General features: G+C 39.0%; 1 protein-coding gene across 1 annotated transcript in view; it reads left to right on the forward strand.

Annotated features, from left to right (window-relative positions):
- LOC126994246 (ribosomal protein S6 kinase 2 beta-like) overlaps positions 1-7500 on the forward strand; it is a 155019-nt gene that overhangs the window by 117310 nt on the left and 30209 nt on the right. The gene's annotated exons all lie outside the window — the stretch shown is intronic.

Raw genomic sequence — 7500 nt, forward strand, 5'->3', positions numbered from 1 at the left:
TTTGTGTAGGTGAACGTGGGTGCTGTGTGTGTGTGTGTGTGTGTGTGTGTGTGTGTGTGTGTGTGTGTGTGTGTGTGTGTGTGTGTGTGTTTTGCCCCTCAGCTTCCTACACCTAAAGATTTACCTGAAAAAACTCCCACATACCTTTGACTAGCATGTGTGTGTGTGTGCGTGTGTGTGTGTGTGTGTGTGTGTGTGTGTGTGTGTGTGTTTCATTCATTTTCTTTACAAGGTTTTTCTTATTACTTTTTTTTACCCTTTCCTTCTTTTTTTCATTTTACTTTTCCTTTACAATATTTTTTTTATACTTTTTTAATCTTTCCTTCATTTTTTCATTTTTTTTTTCCTCTATCATACTTTCTTGTCTTACTTTACATTCATACTTTCTTTCCGTCCATGCTTACTCTCTTTCTTTATTTACTCTTTCTTTCACCTCCTTTTTACTCTCTTTCGTCATTATTCTAATTCCTTCTTTCATCATCATCTTTATCTCTATTCCATTTATTCTTTATCTCTATCTGTCTATTCTTTCTTTCTCTATCTTTCTATCCTTTCTTTTCCCTTATACTTAATCGTCTTTATCTTATTCCTTCATCCTCTTTATTATTTCTCCTCCTTTTCCCTCTTTTATTTCTTCTTCCTTTCTTATTCTTTCTTCTCTCTCTCCTCTTCTTCCTTATTTTATTTATGTCATTTATACTTCTCCGTCATTTTCGTTATCCCTTCATTCTTTTCCTTATTTCTCCTCCTTTTCTCTCCTCTCATTCTTCTTCTTCCTTTCTTCCTCTTCCTTATTTATCTCCTCTTCTCTCTTTCCTTATTTCGCTTATTTTCCGGTTTTCTTCTTCTCATTCTTCTTGTTCTTGTTCTTTATTGTTCTTCTTCTTATTCCTTCCTTTGCTATCCTCCTTCCTATCTTCTTCCTCTTCTCTTCTTCCTTCGTTCCTCCTCTTCCATTTCATCTATTCCTTCTTTTGACATTTTCCTTATTCCTTCCTTTATCATGATCTTCCTTCCTATATTCTCCCTCTTCTCTCCTTCCTCCTCTTTCACTTCATCTATTCCTTCTTTTAACATTTTCCTTATTCCTTCCTTTATCATGATCGTCCTTCCTATCTTCTCCCTCTTCTCTCCTTCCTCCTCTTTCACTTCATCTATTCCTTCTTTTGACATTTTCCTTATTCCTTCCTTTATCATGATCTTCCTTCCTATCTCTCCTTCTCTCCTTCTTCCTCTTTCACTTCATCTATGTTCTATTTCGTCCATTCTTCTTATTCCTTCCTTTATCATCATTTTCTTCCTCTTCCTTCCTTCGTCCCTCGTCCACTGCACCTGTTCCTCCTTTCTCTTATCGACTTTTATCTCTTTATCTTCTATTTCTGGGTTTTCTATTTCTTATCTTCCTTACGTCAACACTTATGCTACTGTTGTTGTTGTTGTTGTTGTTGTTGTTGTTCCTCTTTTTTTCTCCTTTTGTTTTTTTTTCTTTTTTTCTTGTTTTTTTTTTTTTTGTTTTGTTTTCCTGTTTATTTTTCCTCTTTCTTTTTTCTCCGGTTTTCTTCTTCTTCTTCTTCTTCTTCTTCTTCTTCTTACTACTACTACTACTACTACTACTACTACTACTACTACTACTACTACTACTACTTCTTCTACTACTACTACTACTACTACTACTACTACTACTACTACTACTACTACTACTACTACTACTACTACAATTATTTCTATTTCTATGACTTCCTCCCCCTTTTCTCTCCACCTATGACGTATATGGAAGAGGAGGAGGAGGAGGAGGAGGAGGAGGAGGAGAGATCAGGTGAGAGGAAGAATCAGGTCAGGTTAAAGGGTCAAGGTAGACCTCCTCCTCCTCCTCCTCTTCTTCCTCTTGTTCTGGAAGGAAGAAGATGAAATGTGACTGTGATTGAGAGAGAGAGAGAGAGAGAGGAAAAATGAGGAAAAAATAAAATCAAATTCCTCATTGCATTCTTAACATTTGAGGAAAAAAAGGAAACAAAGGAAAAAAAGGAGGAAAAAAGTTAAAAAAAAGGAAGGAGGGAAAGAAGGAAGGAGAAAAGAAGAAAGAAAAGAAAGAAGAAAATGAGGAAGAAAAGGAAGGAGGGAAAGAAGAAAGAAAAGAAAGAAGAAAATGAGGAAGAAAAGGAAGGAGGGAAAGAAGAAAGAAAAGAGAAGGAGGAAGAAAAGGAAAAAAAGGAAGGAGGGAAAGAAGAAAGAAAAGAAAGAAGGAGGAAGAAAAGGAAAAAAAGGAAGGAGGGAAAGAAGAAAGAAAAGAAAGAAGATAATGAGGAAGAAAAGGAAAAAAAGGAAGGAGGGAAAGAAGAAAGGAGGAAAAAAAGGAAAAAAAAGGAAGGAGGGAAAGAAGGAAGGAGAAAAGAAAGAAAAGAAAGAAGAAAAGGAGGAGAAAAAATGAGAGTAAAGCAAGAAAAATAAGGAAAAATAGAGGTAGAAAAGAAGAAAAAAGAAGAAAAGGAAGAGAAAAAGAAGAAGGAAAAGAAGAAAAGAAAAACAAAGATAAAAACAACGAAGAAGAAAAAGGAGAAGGAACACGACACACACACACACACACACACACACACACACACACACACACACACACACACACACACATTTTCTACATATGGTAAAAACACAAAATTACTGAAAAAAAAAAAATAAATAAATAGCCACAAAATATGCATTAAAATTACAAGTGTGTGAAGTATGTGTCCACCTGTGTGTGTGTGTGTGTGTGTGTGTGTGTGTGTGTGTGTGTGTGTGTGTGTGTGTGTGTGTGTGTGTGTGTGTGTTCCGTTTTCTTCCTTTTCTTCTTCGTTATTTTTCTTTGTTTTCTTCCTTTTCTTCTTTTCCTTCCTTTTTGTTCCTTTTCTTTTTTTCCTCCTCCATTTTTCCTTACTTTTCTTTCTTTACTCTGCCCTTTTTTTCTCTTCCTTTTCTTCTTTCTTTTCTTTCTTCTTTTCTTCTTCCTTCTTTCCCTCCTTCCTTTATTTCCTTTTCTTCCTCCTTCTTTCTTTTCTTTCTTCTTTTCTCTTTTCTTTCTTCTTTTCTTCTTTCCCTCCTTCCTTTTTTCTCTCGTTTGTCTTCTTCGTTGTCTTTATCGTTGTCTTCTTCCTTTTCTTCTTTTCTGTTCCTTATTTTTCTGCTCCTTTTTCTTCCTCCTTTTCTTTCTCTATTATTCCTCCTTTTTTCCTGCTTTTTTCCTTTTTCTTCCTCCTTTTCTTCCTTTTCCTCCTTTTTCCTTTTCTTCTTCCCTTTTCCTTTCTTCCTTTCTTCCTCCTTTTTTCCTTTCTTTTTTCATATTTCTGCTTATTATTGGTCAGTGGAGAGAGAGAGAGAGAGGGCTTCGAACCCTTGTCCAGTGGGTTTGGATTCCCTCACGCGGGATTTGTTTGACCTTAGCATAAACGGATTGCAGGAAGCCATATTTGAACCTCCCCCTTCTCTCTCTCTCTCTCTCTCTCTCTCTCTCTCTCTCTCTCTCTCTCTCTCTCTCTCTCTCTCTCTCTCTCTCTCTCTCTCTCTCTCTTATTCTTTATGGTATTTATTTATTTTATTTTATTTTTATGAATTTGCTTTTCACGGATTTGCATTCAGTTCGTTCACACTCCTCCTCCTCCTCCTCCCGACTCCCCTCTCCCCTCTCCTTATATAGCCTGGCTGTGTGAGTGTGTGCGTGCGTGCGTGCGTTGCTGTGGCCTCGTTTGACCTGTGAGGGTGGCGGCGGCAGTAGTCAGCTGTGGGCGGTGACGGGGAGTTATTGTGACGCTGTGTTGTGATTTGTTGTTTTTGTGACTTGTGGTTGTGGTGGTGGTTGAGGGCGTTGTCTGGACGTGCATGACGGAATGGACAAACACTGAATGAACGGCAGTCCGTGTATTCTTCGGGAGGGTGCAGAATACGGACGAGGTACAGAACGGCCGTGGGCTGGCCAGAGCTTACACGGGACACCAACGCCTGCCACTACAGACTCACCGCTGCCTGTAGCTCAACGTGACCCACAGTGGTGGTGGTGGTGGTGCTGTGGTGGTGGTTGTAGTGGTGGTGGCGGTGGGTGTGGTGGTGGTGGTGGTGGGTATGGTCAGTCCCCCGTGTGGTGTTGCCCCTGGCGTCATGTGCGGTGGTCGTCGGGGCGGTGGTCACCCCGTGGCCTGAGCCCCCTCATTCGTCGCCGGGCCCCGCGGGGCTGTCCTGCTGTGATGGCCACCCAGCAGCCCCCTGCCCCCCCCAGTCCCCCCTCAACCCCCTCTCCTTGGGGTCCTCAGGCGCGTGGCAGCCGCCGCCGCGTCCCCGGGGCCTGAGCCGCCATGAGCAGAGTGGAACACACAGCCAGGCGTGCCCCGCACCGCCCCGCCCCGGGCACCCCCCGTCCGCACCCCTCAGGCCCGCCCTTGGGCTGGGTGTTGCCCCAGGGCCCCCGCCACTGGATGGCTACGTCAGCACTGGTGATGTCTCCCCGCAGGGGCGCAGCGCAACCGGCGCGGAACATCGACGAGCAGCGCGGCTTCGCTTCGTCCCAGCGGCGCCGCTGCTGCTGCAGGAGGCGGCGACGAGCCCTCCTCGCTGCCCTACACGCTGCTGCAGGTGCATGCCCGCCCGCCCCGGTAGCCGCGCCCAGGTAGCCAGCACCTGTAGCCCCCCCTTCCCTTGTTCCCGCCTCTCCGGGTCAGCGCCACCGGCCAGTCTTGCGTCGCCGCGCCTCTGCGTCACGACGGCGATAAGATGCGTGACGCACGGCGGCGACCCTGCGTCACGCGGCGTGTGTATGTGTGTGTGTGTGTGTGTGTGTAGGGTTATACGCAATAGCTGCGAGATAAGTTTATTTATATCACCTCATCATCGCCGTCACCTGCGCCGCCTTGCCGCACGTGGCAGCCGGGCGTCACCGACACACGAACAAACACTCCGCGGGCAAGTGTTTGCTTCACCCGGGGGAAAACTCGGTGACGTGAAGGCGCCGAGGAGGGAATGAACCCGTGAGGCGTCTTCCTCTTCCTCTTCTTCTTCTTCTTCTTCTTTTCATCATTATTATTATTATTATTATTATTATTATTATTATTATTATTATTATTATTATTATTATTATTATTATTATTATTATTATTAATATTATTATTATTATTATTATTATTATTATTACGTTCTGGCCTATAGCGCTGGTAGACTTTGTTGTTATTAATATTATTATTATTATTATTATTATTATTATTATTATTATTATTATTATTATTATTATTATTATCGTCACTGCTACTTCTTTTTCTTCATCTTCTTTCTTCTCCTTTTTATTATTTTATTTCTTCTTCTTCTTCTACTACTACTACTACTGCTACTACTACTACTACTACTACTACTACTACTACTACTACTACTACTACTACTACTACTTGCTGAATATATAGGGAAGGAGAGGAGAAGGGAAGGACAAGAAAATGTAAGGGAAGGGAAGGGGAAGAGAAGAGATAGGAGAGAGAAGGGAAAAAGAAGGAAAGGGAAAGGAAAGTGAAAGGGAAAAAGTGAGAGTAATTATATCATGGTGTAGCTATCTTATTATCACCGTCATTATTGTTATTATTATTATTATTATTATTATTATTATTATTATTATTATTATTATTATTATTATTATTATTATTATTATTATTATTATTATTATTATTATTATTATTATTATTATTATTATTATTATTATTATTATTATTATTATTATTATTATTATTATTATTATTATTATTATTATTATTATTATTATTATTATTATTATTATTATTATTATTATTATTATTATTATTATTATTATTATTATTTTTACCTGTAGATTCCCATTCCTTCCTATTCCTGTTATTTATTCCTACCTGCTTTGATTGCTTTTTCCTGACGTAGCAAAATAGTTAAGAAAGATAAAGAAAGAAAGGAAGAAAGAAAGAAAAAAGAAGAAAAAAATGTAGAAAGTAGAAGTAAAAGAAAATAGTTAAAATAAAGAAAGGAAGGAGAAAAAATAGAAAGAAATCGTAGAAAATGAAAAAAAGAATAATAGAAAGGAAGAAAGAAAAGTAGGAAAATAAAGGAAATAGCAGAAAGAAAGAAAGAAAAAGTAGGAAAATAAAATAAATAGCAGAAAGAAAGAAAAAGTAGAAAAAATAAATAAATAGCAGAAAGAAAGAAAAAAGTAGAAAATATAGGAAAAAGAAAGAAAAAAGAAAGTAGGAAAATAAAGGAAATAGCAGAAAGAAAGAAAAAAAAGTAGAAAAAGTAGAAAGAAAAAAGTAGAAAGAAGAAAAGTAGAGAAATAAAAAAGTAGAAAGAAGGAAAAAGTAGAAAAATAAAAATAAGTAGAAAGAAGGAAAAGTAGAAAAACAAAAAAAAGTAGAAAGAATGAAAAGTAGAAAAGTAAAAAAAATTGAAAGAAAAGTAAAGAAAAATAAAAAAAAATTGAAAGAAATGTAAAGAAAAATAAAGTATAAAACAAAACAAAAATATTAGAAAGAAAAAAAGAAAAATAGGAAAATATATAGACAAGCACTAAAGTAATGAAAAATAAAGTATAAAAAAATATTAGAAAGAAAAAAAAGAAAAATTGGAAAATATATAGACAAGCACTTTTGATTTAAGGTGCGATTAAAATTGAGTCAAAAGTAATGTAAATATTGATAGCTTAATGACTTTGCACATTTATTCACTTATTACTTTATTTACTTTATTATGTTAGGTTTTTTATCCTCTGTTTATGGTACGTTAACATTTCAGTCAGCTGTTTTATTTTTCAAGTGTTATTTCCTCGTGTTTTAATTATTTTTTGTTTTAATCTTGTAGTCAATCTTTTTATTTATTTCTCTTTATGTAACTTTCTCCGCCCTTCCCTTCTAATTACCTCCATTCCCTTCCCTTCCCCTCCCTTCCCTTCCCTTCCCTTCCCCTCCCTTCCCTTCCCTTCCCTTCCCTTCCTTCCTTCCTTCTCTTCAACCCCTTCCTTCACCTCCATTCCCTTCCCTTCCCTTCCCTTCCCTTCCCTTCCATTTCCTTCCCTTCCATTCCCCTCCCTTCCATTCCCCTCCCTTCCCTTCCCTTCACGTATTTTTATCTTCCCTTCTTTCCCTTCCTCCTTCATTCCTCCTCCTTCTCCTCCTCCTCCTCCACACAGTCATTATTTCTCTCCCCTCCTCTTCCTTCCCTCCTCTCTCTCTCTCTCTCTCTCTCTCTCTCTCTCTCTCTCTCTCTCTCTCTCTCTCTCTCTCTCTCTCTCTCTCTCTCTCTCTCTCTCTCTCTCTCTCTCCCTACCACCTACCTTTTTCCCCTCCCTCTCTTCTCTCCCTCCTCCTCCTCTCCTCCTCCTCCTCCTCCTCCTCCTCTCCTCCTCCTCCTCCTCCTCCTCCTCCTCTCTTCTCTTTCCTCCTTCCCACACACTGATTGATTGTTTTTGTCTTTTTTCTTCTTTTTCTTCTTTTTGTTTTGTTTTGTTTTTATTTTCCACCCACACGTTAACGCACA

The sequence above is a fragment of the Eriocheir sinensis genome, unplaced genomic scaffold, assembly GCF_024679095.1.
Source record: "Eriocheir sinensis breed Jianghai 21 unplaced genomic scaffold, ASM2467909v1 Scaffold754, whole genome shotgun sequence".
Lineage (NCBI taxonomy): Eukaryota > Metazoa > Arthropoda > Malacostraca > Decapoda > Varunidae > Eriocheir > Eriocheir sinensis.